The sequence below is a fragment of the Hyla sarda genome, chromosome 11 (assembly GCF_029499605.1).
Source record: "Hyla sarda isolate aHylSar1 chromosome 11, aHylSar1.hap1, whole genome shotgun sequence".
Taxonomy (NCBI): Eukaryota; Metazoa; Chordata; class Amphibia; order Anura; family Hylidae; genus Hyla; species Hyla sarda.
This window is the reverse complement of record NC_079199.1, coordinates 69,520,882-69,537,859: the sequence shown is the minus strand read 5'-3', so window position 1 is coordinate 69,537,859 and position 16,978 is coordinate 69,520,882. Positions and strand designations below refer to the sequence as shown.

The window sequence follows — 16,978 nt, the reverse complement described above, 5'->3', positions numbered from 1 at the left end:
GGTGTCATGAGTGACAAGGGTTAACAGTGCCCTTAACTATCCTGAACAGCAACACCCTAACTACCCGACACTCCCACAAGACTTTATCCTCTCATCCGCCACCACAGTAGCTGTGTTAATTTTCCCTTCCTTTCTTCTCTGTAAAAAATCCAAATTTACCCATTACTTGAATGAAGTTAGCTGCACTACCAGATACACTTAAATGAAGAAAAAAAGCAATGAATCCAGTGGTTGCAGTGAAATCTCATCCTCTTTTGTTTATTTATTTTTTAAATCATCCATGCAAACAGACTCTTGACATGAGCAGCTGGAATGGTAACGCATTTCTGGCGCCTAAGGACATTTAAAGGGGTACTCCACTGGGATACATTTTTCTTTACATCAACTGACGCCAGAAAGTTAAACAGATTTTTAAAGGGGTACTCCGTAAAAACCTTTTTTTCTTTTAAAACAAATGGTGGCAGAAAGATAAACATATTTGTAAATTACTTCTATTAAAAAATCTTAATCCTTCCAGTACTTATTAGCTGCTGAATGCTACAGAGGAAATTCCTTTCTTTTTGGAACACTGGTGACATCACGAGCACAGTGCTCTCTGCTGACATCTCTGTCCATTTTAGCAACCATGCATAGCAGTTGTATGCTAAGGGCAGCATGGTGGCTCAGTGGTTAGCACTGCTGCCTTGCAATGCTGGGTATTTGGGTTCAAATCCCACTAAGGACAATAATAAATAAAGCATTATTATTATTATAATAACATCAGCAGAGAGAACTGTGCTCGTGATGTCATCAGAGAGCATTCCAAAAAGAAAAGAATTTCCTCTGTAGTATTCAGCAGCTAATAAGTACAGGAAGGATTAAGATTTTTTAATAGAAGTAATTTACAAATATGTTTAACTTTCTGCCACCAGTTGATTTAAAAGAAAAAAGGTTTTCACCGGAGTACCCCTTTAAATTAGTTCAATTTAAAAATCTTAATCCTTCCAGTACTTATCAGCTTGCTATATGCTCCACAGGAAGTTCTTTACTTTTTGGATTTCCTTTCTGTCTGACCACAGTGCTCTCTGCTGACACCTCTGTCCATATCAGGAACTGTCCAGAGTAGGATATGTTTGCTATTGAGATTTTCTCATACTCTGGACAGTTCCTGATATGGACAGAGGTGTTAGCAGAGAACATTACTTATCTAATTTACAAATCTGTTTAACTTTCTGGCATCAGTTGATTTAAAGAAAAATGTTTTCCAGTGAAGTAATAACTAGGTGCCAGAAATGCATCAACATTCAAGCTGCTCATGTCAAGTGTCTGCATGGATGATTAAATAAGAATAGGATTTCACTGCAACCGCTGGATCCATTGCTTTTTTCTTTGTTTGAGAGCTTCCGGTTCCTGGGATCAGGGATACTGGATCCACGCGGTAATAAGGAATCTATCGTGCAGTGTGAGCTGGATAAACTTGTCTTGTGCTAACAGATACAACCTGTGAACAAAAATGGCGCTGTTTGGGGGGGAGCAGACCGATTTTTCTCATTGTATCTAGAGCCTTTAAATTGTTGATGTACTTCCTGATATGTTACGTCTAGTCTTATATTCAATTTCTGACAAAAACACAGAGCGCTTCCCTGTGTGGCATCTGAGATATCACTAATATTATAGGGGTGGGTACATGTGCCTCCCGTTGCACAACCCTGTTGGGTAGATGCAGAACGCTCAAAATGCTAATCATAGAAAACAGATCTTGTGGCTTTCCACATAGGATCACCATACATACAGGAGTTGAAAAAAATTTAACCGTTCTTGTCCTCTATTATTTTTTTGTCCTCTATGAAGCAGTTTTTGTGGATTCTTTTTTTTTTATTGGGGTCAAAATAGTGGCCCTGATTATCTAAGAGTGGAGTGTGGTTTTCTTTGTGTGTGTGTTTTTTTTTTTTTTTCCCAACATGTATTTTTCCATGGGTTTACAAAGTAGATTTTTCCCTACACTTTGCTTTTTTTTTTTAATTTTTTATTTATTATTTTTTTTTAAATAGAACTGCTGCTCTAATCTCTCAGGTTTTCCGGAGAACAAATCCACCACATTTTATGGGGGAACATTAGTAAATTTGTTGGGATTTTTCAGAACTGTCACGGACACACCCTTTTTTGGTGGCCATGCCCCATTTTCAGGCAGCTACTGCATTTTTCCTGGGTTTCTGTGTAAAGTTTTGTTTGTAATATATTTTGGTCCCAGATTCTGGTGCATGACGTGTGCTACACAATTTGGGTGCAAAACTAAAGAAAGAGTCAGGATCACATTAGTAAATGACCTTTTGTACGCCACCACAGCTGCTCAGGCTGACCAACACCTAGGTGCTTGGGATTTGTCGAGCCCTGCTGCATTCTATCATATTTTAATATCCTGATGTTAACCTACCCATGATGCCTGGTTCCAGTAGTCTACAATACCAAAGGAAGGAGAGTACAAAAAGGCAGTTTTTTTCCCCCTCCACCATATCCTGTGGGCCCAGTTCCCCAGACCATTGTTTCAAGGGAGCAGTCTCATGCAAAAAAAAAAGGATCCTCTATCCGCAGGATAAGTTTTAGATCATGGGGGGTCCAAGCTCCGAGCCCCCGCACAATTTCTTGTATGGAGCCCCAGCTCTCCACTGGAGCGGTGCGTCACAACCCCTGCCCAAAGCGGGGGCCTCTGCAGATATCTCTATGTGGCTCCGTACAGGAGATCAAAGGGGGTCCCAGCGCTCAGACCCCGCCCCCAACCCCACCCCCGCGATCTAAAACTTATCCCTCCCCTATCAGCACTTTAAGGTTTTTTGCATTAGACTACTCTTTTTTAACTATGTCATTCCTATAAATAAGTGGGTCCTGCTCTGGTTATCACTGCCTAAAACCAAAGGGAGAAATAATTTTTATATCTGAACTGTATTATACAGAGTCAATGAGGTGACCAAGGCCAGTGGGGAATGGCTCATTGGCTCATCTGAGGATTTGCTTTGCTTTATAGATATTCGATTATAGCACATAGAAGAGTGAAGTGGACTCTTGGAATGAACTATTTGGTTGACAGAGAGATATGAACTCTATTTATTTATACTGTCTGGTGGATAGCAGGATAAAAATGTTTGAATTTCCTGAGCACTCTGAACTAATGCCAAAGAAAACATAATTTGTTTGGGATTGTTTAAAATGTGGGAATAGATAGTTACATAGTTACATAGTTAGTATGGTTGAAAAAAGACATACGTCCATCAAGTCCAACCAGGGGATAACCATACATAGATAGGTCTTTGTGACTTGTAGCAATGAGAATAAAAGTAATGTTAAAGGCGGGAAATACCTTGTGAAATATGCTTTAAAGAGTAGCTCCCACCATCCTTTTTATTAAAATTTTTTTCTCTGTCCCTGCCTATTTCCCCTCTATCCCTAACCCCCTCCCTGCCTTTAAATTTTTTTTACTATCTGAGAAATGCCTTTTTGTCTACCTGGTAGTGTGCTCACTTACCAGGTAGTCAGGCAGACTTCCCCAAGCAGGCACAATGTCACTGATGCCTGCTGGGCGGGGCTAACTTCCGCCCTTAGCTCATCTATACAGGGTGCCTCCAGCTGTTTGACCACTACAACTCCCAGCTTGCCGTGACATCTATTGGCTGTCAGGGCATGCTGGGAGTTGTAGTGGTGAAACAAATGGAGGCAGCCTGTGTTGAAAACAAAAACTTTATGGCCATGGTTGCGGCGCTACCCTGAACCCCGCTCTCAGTCCCCCCGAACCCCTCTCTCGTTCCCCCCGAACCTCTCTCATTTCCCCCGAACCCCGCTCTCAGTCCCTCCAAACCCCGCTCTCAGTCCCCATCCCCCCCGAACCCCGCTCTGTCTTCCCCCTGAAACCTGCTCTCCTACCGACGTGCAGGACAGCAGTAGCAGTGGCGCATATGCAGTGAGGCAGGGTCGGCATGTGAGGCCAGGGAGCCAATGCGCGCATCCTTTGATCTCAGCGCTCGCTCCCACCTGTCTGATTGACAGGCAGGGAGCGAGCACAGGCTGACTGAATTAGGGAGTTGTAGTTATGCAACAGCTGGAGGCACACTGGTTGGGAAACACTGAGTAAAGTAGTTGCATAACTACAACTCCCAGCATGCACGGACAGCCAAAGGGCATGCTGGGAGTGTTAGTAGTATGCCTCCAGCTGTTGCATAACTACAAGTCCCAGCATGCCCTTCAGTTGTCACTGCATGCTGAGAGTTGTAGTTTTTGCAACGGCTGAAGGCACACTGGTTGCAAAGTTTGTTACTGTGTTTCACTACCAGTGTGCCTCCAGCTGTGGCAAACTACAACTCCCAGAATGTACTGATAGACCGTACATGCTGGGACTGTGCCTCCAGCTGTTGCATAACTTCAACCCCCAGCAGGCATGGACAAGGGCATGCTGGTAGTGGTAGTTTTGCAACAGCTGGAGATTTGCCCCAGGGTACATTCTCACGGGCGGGGGTCTGCAGTGAGTTTCTTGCTTCAAGTTTGAGATGCAGCAAATTTTCCGCCACAGCTCAAACTCCCAGCGGGAAACTTGCTGTTGACCCCCGCCATGTAAGTGTACCCTAAAAACACTAACACAAAATAAAGGGTAAAATACTACATATACGTACCCATACACAACCCCCCCCCCCAAAATAAAAATAAAAAATTTCTCGTATGACACGGTTTCCAAAATGGAGTCTCCAGCTGTTGCATGACCACTCCCAGTATTGCCGGACAACGATTGACTTTCCAGGCATTCTGATAGTTTTGCAACAGCTGGAGGCACTCTGTTTGGGAAACACTGTCATAGGGTGTTTTTGGTATCTGAGGCAAGTGTAATTCTTGCATCCGGGTCCGTCCCAATACAAATCCCTTATTTGGACTTCAAGTGCGCATGCGCTCTCTCACTTTGGAGCCCTGTCATATTTCAAGGCAGCACTTCAGGGCTACATATGGGATATTTCTGTACTCAGGGGAAATTGGCTAACAAATTTTGGGGGGCTTTTCCTTATGAAAAGGTGAAGTTGGGGTCTACTCTAGCATGTTATTGTAAAAAAAAATAGTTACTAGGAACAAAAGACCCCCAAAACTTTAACGCAATTTCTCCTGAGTACGGAAATACCCCATATGTGGACGTAAAATGCTCTGCGGGTGCACAACATGGCTCAGAAGTGAGAGCGGAGCGGGAGTGAGCCTTAACACCCCACAGGTGTTTGGCGAATTTTCGTTAAAGTTGGACGTGAAAATGAAAATTTTGTATTTTTTCACTAAAATGCTGGTGTTATCCCACATTTTTCATTTTCACAAGGGGTAATAGGAAAAAAGCCCCCCTAAATTCGTAAGTATATCAATACCCCATATCTGGATGTAAAGTGCTCTGCGGGCGAACTACAGGGCTCAGAAGAGAAGGAGCGCCATTGGTCTTTTGGAGAGAGAATATGTCTGGAATTGAAGGCCATGTGTGTTTACATAGCCCCCATAGTGCCAGAACAATGAACCCCCCCCACATGTGTCCCCATTTTGGAAACTACACCCCTCACGTAATGTAATAAGGGGTGCAGTGAGCATTTATGCCCCACAGGTGTCTGACAGATTTTTTTGAACAGTTGTCCGTAAAAATGAAAAATTTCATTTGCACAGCCCACTGTTCCAAAGATCTAACAAAGGCCAGTGGGGTGTAAATGCTCACTGCAACCCTTATTACATTCCGTGAGGGGTGTAGTTTCTGAAATAGGGTCACATTGTTCTGGTAGCACGGGGAGCTTTGTAAACGCACATGACCCCCGACTTCCATTCCAACCAAATTCTCTCTCCAAAAGCCCAATGGCGCTCCTCTTCTGAGCATTGTAGTTCGCCCGCAGAGCACTTTATATCCACATATGGGGTATTTCCATACTCAGAAGAAACTGGGTTAAACATTTTGGGGGTTTTTACTCCTATTACCTCTTGTAAAAATGGTAAGTTTGGGGGGGGGGGGGACTGCATTTCAGTGAAAAAAACATTTTTCATTTACTCATCTGACTTTAACGAAAAGTCCTCAAACACCACTGGGGTGTTGAGGCTCACTGTACCCCTTGTTACATGGCATACTATTTTGGAAACTACACCCCTCAAGGAACGTGAGTTTTTTTTTTTTTTTGCTGTTCTGGCACCATAGGGGCTTCATAAATGCGACATGCCCCCCCCCCCCCCCCAAAAAAAAAAACCATTTCAGCAAAATTTGCTTTCCCAAAGCCAAATGTGGCTCCTTCTCTTCTGAGCATTGTAGTTCGCCCGCAGTGCATTTGACGCCCACACATGGGGTATTTCCATACTTCCAAGAGATGGGGTTACAAATTTTGGGGGGCATATTGCCCCTTGTAAAAAATGTAACATTTGGAGGAAAACAAGCATTTTAGAGAAAAAATATTTACACATCCAAATTTAACAAAAAGTTTCAAAAAACCTGTGGGGTGTTACGGCTCACTTTACTCCTTGCTACGTGCCTTGAGGGGTGTAGTTTCCCCCAATAATGTGCCATGTGGGGGGTTTCTGCTGTCCTGGCACCTTACGTTCCTTGAGGGGTGTAGTTTCCAAAATAGTATGCTGTTCTGACACCATAGGAGCTTCCTAAATGTGACATTCCCCTAAAAACCATTTCAGAAAAACTCACTCTCCAAAATCCTATTGTCGCTCCTTCCCTTCAGAGCCCTCTACTGCACCCGCCGAACACTTTACATCCACAGATGAGGTATTTCCTTACTCAAGAGAAATTGGGTTACAAATTTTGGAGTAATTTCTCTCCTTTTACCCCTTGTAAAAATTCAAAAACTGGGTCTACAAGAACAAGTAAGTGTAAAAAATGCAGATTTTTTATTTCTCCTCCACTTTGCTGCTATTCTTGTGAAACACCTAAAGGGCTAACACACTTACTGAATGTCATTTTGAATACTTTGAAGGGTGTAGTTTTTATAATGGGGTAATTTGTGGGGTATTTCTAATATGAAGGCCCTTCAAATCCACTTCAAAACTGAACTGCTCTGTGAATAATTCAGATTTTGAAAATTTTGTGAAAAATTGGAAAATTGCTGCTGAACTTTGAAGCCCTCTGATATCTTTCAAAAGTAAAAGCATGTCAACTTTATGATACAAACATAAAGTAGACATATTGTATATGTGAATCAATATATTTATTTGGTATATCTATTTTCCTTACAAGCAGAGAGTTTTAAAGTTCGAAAAATGCAAAATTTTCACATTTTACATGAAATTTTGGAATTTTTCACCAAGAAATAATGCAAGTATCGACGAAAATGTACCACTATGTAACTATGGATATAGAAATTTGCATTATGATTTTATTGGACACAAACTATCATTTTTATGAATCACTAGGATTCTGTTAGTGGGTGTATAACTTGGTGGAAATTATAGGTAAGTGGAGATAATGTAAAAATAATGGTTCACTAAATAATGATTTTTAGAGAATATTGCTCCATTTGATATGGTATTATCAGCATGGATTTATTACTTTAATTTGTGATATTATGAGTGAGGACACTCTATATATACCTCCGAATTCATATTGTGTGTTTCATGTTTTGGTGGTATTGTTTAATATATTTGGCAGAAAAATTATTATAATGGGATGCCTCATATATTTGGTTGATAATATCTATAACATATGTGCTTTAGTCGGGAAACCAATATATGGGTGTATTATATGCTATACCATATGTGAATTCATTATCTGTGATTTGGTAATACATGTGCAATATAGGGATTTACCATTATTATTTATTATGCACCGTTTCATGTTTTGGTTTATTGGATCGATCAGTGCTGTACTATTGGATTTACTAGTATATTAATGTGGCATACAAATAATGATGAGTATGTTGATATATTAAGTAAGTACGTGTAGATATCATATGTTATACGATTGGATTTATTATGTGCCATCTAGATGTATTAATATAGTAACATATTGATATGAATGAATAAGTTGCTGATGACAACGGCAATATTGTTATATAGGGGATAAGCGCAATGACACGCAAGCTCATTGCAAGCCTTGGATAAGAAAGTTAGATAGGGTGGATAGGGTTGATGGTGAGCACCACGCGCATTGTATGCTCTGGATGTGTTAGATGCGCACATTTGAATACTGTGTCGGAGAAGCGCATGCGTCAACATTGAGGAGTGAACTGAGGGGGAAGTGTGTCTTTGACCCGGAAACACAAGCTGGCTGTCGCCGCCATTCTTGGCTGAGTGAAGCGTGTATGTTGTGTTCACATGGACCTACAGGTACCGTCCATTAACTAATCAGGCAGGATGTATATATATATATATATATGATAAGGGTATAGATCAAACCATAACACCCTCGAGAAAGTCACCCACAGGTGCAGCTGCCTTAACTTATCATCACTGTATACTGCCTCAGGTCTTTTTGTTCTTCAGTACCTTGCCTTAATTACTATTTTTGTATGTGCAGGATCGCCAGTTGTATCTATTGTTAATGCATATATAGGTTTTATTGCATGCATTGGTCCTGGAACATATATGTGTATTGAGACTATTATTCATACATTTAGGAGACAGTATAGGCGACGCATAGTATTCAGTTTTGCCCTGGGAAGGGTCCAATGGGCTTCTCCCCATTCCGAGAGGGCATTTTTGTTCGTTTTTAAATGAGGAATTGTCTGATTTAGATGTACTTATGTGTTTTTGTAAACTGATTGATATTTTTGTGAAATATTGGGTGTGCGCTACATGGTGTACTTCCTTTGTTTTTGGTTGTCACTTTTACATTTATCATTTACCATAATCCTAGAATTGAGGTCCTCTTGAGATCTTGCTCCTTGACTATGAGGAATTTGGCAAGTGGCCGCAGCAGTTTATTATAAAAGAAAAAAGAAAGAAAACTCCAAGAAATGGCGCTATCCCGTATAAAGTATGTGACTAGTATAATTAATACAGCCGTACTTTTATTTAAAAGACAGTCAGCAGGTACGTCCGTGAGCATGACCCGTTTCAGGTATAATCCTACCCTTTTTCGATTGCAGATGTGAAGTATAAGCGGTACACAGCTTCTATATATATATTCAAAAAAGACCGCCAAGGTCAGAAGACAAAAAGGGGCGTGGTAAGCCCAATATACTACATAAAAGTAGTTAGAACATACATAAAAGGGAACAAATTATAAGGATCACAATTAAATACAAGTAGATTCATCAATTGATTATTAAAATATGCAATTTCAGCAAGTCATTATTTAAGTAAGAATACATGGTTACATAAGTAGCAATGTGATTTAACAGGAGTTCTTCTGGACAATTTAAAATAGGAATAATTCTTTAAAGCATCAAACATACAGTATAACTTTAGAATTAAAGAATCATGCCTTAAAGTTATACTGTATTTTTCATGCTTTAATTAAAGAGGTTATCCAGGAAAAAAAAAATTATATATCAACTGACTCCAGAAAGTTAAACAGATTTGTAAATTACTTCCATTAAAAAAATCTTCATCCTTTCAGTACTTATAAGCTTCTGAAGTGCTCTCTGATGACATGCGTCTCGGGAAATCCCCATAGCAAACCTATTCTACTCTGTGCAGTTCCCGAGACAAGCAGAGATGTCAGCAGAGAGCACTGTTGCCAGACAGAAAACAACAACTCAACTTCAGCAGCTGATAATTATTGAAAGATTAAGATTTTTTAATAGAAGTAATTTACAAATCTGTTTAACTTTCTGGAGCCAGTTGATATAAAAAAAAGTTTTTTCCTGGAATACCCCTTTAAATAATTATTCCTATTTTAAACTGTCCGGAAGAACTCCTGTTAAATCACATCCGGTGCCACTTATGTAACATGTGTTCTTACTTATATAATTAATGACTTACTGAAAATTGCATATTTTAATAATCTATTGCTACACCTATTAATCTACTTGTATTTAATTGTGATACTTATAATTGGTTCCCTTTTATGTATGTTTTAACTACTTTTACGTAGTATATTGGGCTTACCATGCCCTTTTTCTTCTGACCTTTTTTGAATATATATATATATATATATATATATATATATATATATATAGAAGCTGTGTACTTCACATCTGCGATTGAAAAAGGGTAGGATTATACTCAAAACACTTCTTGCTCATGGATGTACCTGCTGACTGTCTTTTAAATAAAGTACGGCTGTATTAATTATACTAGTTACTCATACTTTATACGGGATAGCGCCGTTTCTTGGAGTTTTTTTCTTTTCTTTTATACTTTCAATACTGGAACTGCTGCCACGGCTCCCGGTCAAGCTCCTACGGCCTGCAATCCCAGGAATACCCCAAATGCAGGGGTGATATGCCTATTGTCTAGTTCTACCAGGTGAGCGTCTTTTATCCAGAAGCTCACCTATCATTCACTGTACCCACAGGATTACATGAGGCGCTGTCCTCCCTTTTTTTTTTCCATTCTCTACGCAGCAGTTTATTGACTTTTAATAAAATGTTTCTGTTTTTCTATTGCAATGAAAATAATTCCTTTCTGACAAAAGTTTTATTTTTAGTAAAGAAATGTCTTGGGGCCAAGAACTTTTTTTTTTTTTTCTTACCCAAACAAGCTTGTCCTGAGAGAGAACCATTCGGGATCCATAAATATCAACTTGTCACTCTCTGACCTGGAAATGTTGACCAAAAGGATTTCCAGCAAAAGCTACTTTTATCGTACAATGTTGGGTCTGGTCCATGGAGACTTTTTGGCCAAAAAAAAAATATGCGGTAGTAGGACTGAAGCTGTCATGATATACTGTAGTACAAGTAGCTCCAAGGAAAGGACGGATATCCGACTCCCAATAAATGAGTAAAATCCAACTTTAATGAAAAATTGTTAAAAACATACCGGTGGGGGGAAAAAAAACACAAAATAAAAGCACAAACGAAACGCCAGCACGTTTCGACCTGTCAAGTCTAGTCATGGCACATACTATAGGCACATTGTCTGGCATATATACACCGGTAAAAACCACGTGACACTCCACCATGAACCATACGCCCCTCTGGTGATGTCACGTATATGGGAGGAGAATGAAAAAGCTATCAACGGCAGTAAGGATAGAAAACACAGTAAATGTGTACAGATATGTATACTTTTATAGATCCCATCCTATAAATATGTGCAAATTGAATAATATCTAACACATTATAAACATATACAACTAGTACAACAATTTTAGTTCCAGACGGAAAAAAAACATACAACCTAATAAATATAGGACAAATCATTTCTATGGTTTAAACCGGAGGGATAGCGGCTCTCCAAGTTAAGTATCCAAAATGCTTCACGTTTAAATACTTGTTTGCTCCAATCCCCCCCTCTTCGGGGTGGCTGCACCTTTTCAATGCCAGGCTGCGGCACACTGCATGATGGTAGAAAACCGGAATGTGCCTCCATAACATGTTTAGTGGACCCTGACAGCGATCTGGTTATACCTTTTGTCAATATTGGGTAAGTACATATGCTCATGAATTCTGGTTTTCAGTTTTCTTGTGGTGCAACCCACATATTGTAGATTGCACTCAAGACAAACAATGTTATAAACTACATGAGATGGTTGGCAGTTTATAAATGTTTTTATGTTAAATTGTTGACCTGTTTTGCAGGAGAAAACTATATCAGAGTTAGTCATATATTTACAAGTTCCACACCTCGAACGACCACACTTATAGTTACCCCTACTTGACAACCATGTATCACTAGTATTAGCTATGAAATTCACTAGGTGATAGCTGGTTCTGTAATGTACATGCTCTACGGGGAATAATCCTTACTCCTTTATCCAGTAATTTGCTCATGACCTCATGAGCTCTCAACAGAGGTAAACAGATGTTGTTGAACTGTCTTGAGAAAGTAGTGGAAAAGGTAGGGATGTATTGTACAGGGTTCACTAAACATGTTATGGAGGCACATTCCGGTGTTATACCATCATGCAGTGTGCCTGGCATTGAAAAGGTGCAGCCACCCCGAAGAGGGGGGGATTGGAGCAAACAAGTATTTAAACCTGAAGCATTTTGGATACTTAACTTGGAGAGTCGCTATCCCTAAGTATCCAAAATGCTTCACGTTTTGGATACGTGAATTTCATAGCTCTAATACTAGTGATACATGGTTGTCAAGTAGGGGTAACTATAAGTGTGGTCGTTCGAGGTGTGGAACTTGTAAATATATGACTAACTCTAATAAAGTTTTCTCCTGCAAAACAGGTCAACAATTTACCATAAAAAAATGTATAAACTGCCAATCATCTCATATAGTTTATAACATTATTTGTCTTGAGTGCAATCTACAATATGTGGGTTGCACCACAAGAAAACTGAAAACCAGAATTCATGAGCATATGTACTTACCCAATATTGACAAAAGGTATAACCAGATCGCTGTCAGGGTCCACTAAACATGTTATGGAGGCACATTCCGGTGTTATATCATCATGCAGTGTGTCTGGCATTAAAAAGGTGTGGCCACCCCGAAGAGGGGGGGATTGGCGCAAACAAGTATTTAAACATGAAGTATTTTGGATGCTTAACTTGGAGAGCCGCTATCCCTCCGATTTAAACCATAGAAATGATTTGTCCTATATTTATTAGGTTGTATATATTTTTTTCAGTCTGGAACTAAAATTGTTGTACTAGTTGTATATGTTTATAATGTGTTAGAAATTATTCAGTTTGCACATATTTATAGGATGGGATCTATAAAAGTATACATATCTGTACACATTTACTGTGTTTTCTATTTTTTCTCCCGTTGATAGCTTTTTTCATTCTCCTCCCATATACGTCACCAGAGGGGCGTATGGTTCATGGTGGAGTGTCACGTGGTTGTTACCAGTGTATATATGCCGGGCGATGTGTCTATAGTATGTGCCATGACTAAGATTTGTTGACAGGTCAAAACACCTTGGCGTTTCGTTTGTGCTTTTATTTATTTTTCACCTGTAGTATGTTCTTAAAGGAAAACTCCGAAGCAGCGCCCCCCCCCAAAAAAATGAATGCCATAATGTAGCCCATTAAAATACCTTTTGATGGAGCCCTCAATAGTGTAGAAGGGCCCAGCTGTTTTCGCGTTATGTGCCTGGCCCGCGCTGTAAAAATTACATCTCCCAGCATGCCCACTCGTCACATCCGGCTCCTGCCTGTATCTCCCCTGCTCGGCCCCCTCCAGAAATTATAATAAACCACGCCCCCTCCGCATTTTCTGTGCTGAGCCTATGGCAGCTCAGCGCATATATGAATATATTAGTAAGAGGGGAGTAGCCGGGAGGCCGGCAGAGCCCGCAATGACTCATAGGAGGTAGGAGTCACCGGGTTAAGTTGCCGGCGGAGTGCTCGGAATAAGCGGTCGAGCGTCATCAAATGCAGGAAAAGGACCCAGCTTCCGGCGGAAAAATGCAGGAGAAGACCGGGAAAAGGGCCATATGGAAAGCGCAAGTATATTAGAATGTTATATAACTTTGCTTGATGCTTCTTTTGCCCCAGAAAAGATTTGCATCGGAGTACTACTCTAACTATTTTTCATTTAAAGTTGGATTTTACTCCTCTATTGGGAGCTGGATATCCGTCCTTTCCTTGGTGTTACTGCACCTGGAGACCCGGCTCTAGTGATTTCCTCTGAGCTTCCTCAATCTGATTCACACTGCTGCTGCTGAACATTCCAATTCACCTTTAGAGGGTGGAGCTGGTTTATGTTCTACTATATTCTATATCTGTAGTACGCATAGACCAGGAGGGAATTGAAAATATTTGTGATTCACTCACTAATAATGTGCCCCAAAGGCTTTTATTACAGATTTTTTTTGGGGGGGGGGGGATAAATAAATATATATGTGTGTGTGTGTGTGTGTATATATTTATATATATATATATATATATATATATATATATATATATATATATATATATATATATATATATATATAATATAAAATATACAAATCAAAAAATGTTGCAGTAACATGTAATACCTTTTTTATTGGACTAACAGGATTTTGTAGAGACAAGCTTTCGGGATTCCTCCCTTTATCATGTCCACATTTTTGGATTTGCATCTGCATTACTGGACTAATATGGCTACTCAAATTTACTATAGATATATATATATATATATATATATATAATATAATATAATATAATATAATATAATATAATATAATGTATATGTTTTGTTATCAGGATTTGTTGTCAGTTTTAGATTGGGTGCCAATTTTTATATCAGAACCCTGGCTCCATAATACACAGTGGAACGGAGCAAGAATAATATGGCTTTATACACTGTGTAGTAGCCAAGCTTGGTTACTACAGTTCAGCTATAGAATGAATGTAAGCTGAGCTGCAATAACCCAATATGGCCACTATGCAATGTACAGGGTCATCTGCACTATGGCTATAACAGCTGATCAGTGGGGCTACTGGTTATCTGAATACCACCAATCTGATATAGATGACCGATCTTGAGGATAGGTCATCAATATTTTGCCCGTAAAACCCCTTTTAAGTCATACAATGTGTGCAACCTAATGAGACAGTGAAATGATGGCTGCCAAGTGCTGCTTCATCCTGGTATGAATTGAAAATTGAAGGCCCGTCCCTGTTTGCGTGTGTGATCTCTTCTAAGCCTCCCTCTAAGTACACAGAGCACAACTTCCCATATTTCTTGTTCCTAGACTTCTTCACTAATGGCTGGATCTATTTAAATGAAGCTGTGGGTTTTCTTATGATGCCGGACTAGGATAAATTTGAAAAGTGTACTGCCATTATTGGCCACCTTTGTGCAGGGCTATTGTGGTCATCCAGACAGGAAGTTTATTAGTAATTAGGCAACATATGTTGTAAGGCTAAAAAATACATAATCAATCTATCCAGTTTAGCCTTTTACCATATAGTGTGGGTTCAAAGGGACAAAACACTATTAACTAGAAGTCAATTGTCCTAATGTAAGGGAGAAAAATTCCTTCCTGATTGCAAATCTGAATAAATCCCTGGATAAACAGCCCCTGTCCAGAATCTAGTCACTATAACCTGTCATATTATTACTCTCCAAATGTCACCATGACCACTTCTGGCAGAGAGTTCCATAGAACCCCTATCTCTGCTGGTGTAGAATTTTTTCTCTCTAGACATAGTGGATATAGTCCTAGCAAAAATTGATCATGACAGAAATTTCTGTACTACCACCTGGTATATTTGAACATCGTTATTTGGTCACCCCTAAGCCACCTTAGTACTGTTGTCCTCCTATTCCCCTTATTACTTTGGTTGCCCGTCTTTGAACTCTATCCAGCTCCACTATATAATTCTTGTTTACTGGTTCCCAGAACTGTACACATTCCATGTGTGGTATAACTAACTAGTGATTTTTACAGTGGTAGAATTATTTCCTTGTCTCACCCCATGATGCACTCCATGATTTAATTTGCCTTGGCAGCAGCTGCCTGACACTGGTCACTACTGTTAAATGGATTGTCGGCTAAGACTCCTAAATCCTTTTCCATGTCAGTCGTACCATTTAAATGCATAATTTCAGCCTGTTTATTTCCTCCCCATGTGTATTTATCAGTGTTGAACTTTGCCACTTCTCAGGCAAAACTTATATAATAAGCGTCTGGACTAAGCTCATTGGTAAGCAAACCTGGATGTCCTGAACCCTGTTAACTCTGGGTACATCACATGACCCTGGAAGGTCCTTAAGCAAGTATACATTACAACTGTACATCACGTGACCCGGGAAAGGTCCTATACATATATATTTCCTATACATTTATATTATCTTTATATATTAAACAATATACACTTTATATGAGGCGACCAGGGGTAAGCCCTGCAGGAGAGCCCTATGGGAATGAAGGGACTCTAGCTGAGGGGACTTTAGACAGGACTAGGTCCTTTACCGGGACACCACATCTTTATCAGCAAAGATTGACACGTTACTATGCAACCCCTCTACAAGTTCATTAATAAATTATATTACCGATATTAGGACCCAAAACTGATCCCTGTGGTACCCCACTTGTAACAATCACTTTTCCTCTGCACAGGTTTTGAAAAACCTCCTCCATAGTTCCCAGGATCACGTGCAATCACACTTTCCCTGAATGAAAAAAAAAAAAGTCTGATCCTACACTATATGGTACACAGAATTTAAAATGGATTGTGTAGTTGAGAAAATAAAATAATGCTGTGGATATGGGCTTTCCATGAATTTCTACAGATTTTCAATGCTGATTCCTCACTAAAAGTCTGCAGCAATTTACAACAAAGTCGATTTTATAATGGGATTTTGTGCATGAAGCAGGAAAAAAAAATCTTTTTGGAAGAAGGGCCATGCTTTGTATTTTTTAATCCACAGCATATCCATTATGTCACAGATTTGTTGTGAGATAAAACAGACAGCATGCTTGGCAGCAAGGCAAAAACATTCTCTTTTTTTTCCAACCTTTTTCCTTGTTCAGCTTCTTTCACACTGCCATTGAGAACGGATGTCATACTCCTTATTTGTTTTTATTTTTTGGCTGTCATTTTGATGGGGCGCAATGGGCAACAGCAGGTCCCGATGGACCTCATTATAGTCAATGGGGTCCATCGGGTGCTGCTGTTTTTCAGCAGGAGTAGCTGGAGAAAGATAGCGCAAGTTTTTCCCGCTATTCTCCCCGTGTGACAATGATTGTGCGAGTGGGACCTTCCTTATGCATTCCTTTTATTTGCGTACGATGCTTTTGTAATAGATGTATCTATCTTTTTTTATGTAAAATGCTATGTTGCTCTTTCCGTCTCACCCCTCCCATCGTGTGGAGCCTTTGAACAAAGCCCACCAAACTGTTCTGGAAAGGCAGGGTGGGGTGGGAACTTATGCTAATTACAGAGGTGATATATCCAAGGGGACCGTATAATAAAGTTCAGAAGTACTTTACCACTGATCATGTGTGTGTCTG

The 16,978-nt window shown here is 39.8% G+C and overlaps 1 protein-coding gene across 10 annotated transcripts in view; it reads left to right on the top strand.

Moving 5' to 3' along the window:
- The window catches only part of ARHGEF11 (Rho guanine nucleotide exchange factor 11), a 399,339-nt gene that overhangs the window by 108,281 nt on the left and 274,080 nt on the right, over positions 1-16,978 (top strand). The gene's annotated exons all lie outside the window — the stretch shown is intronic.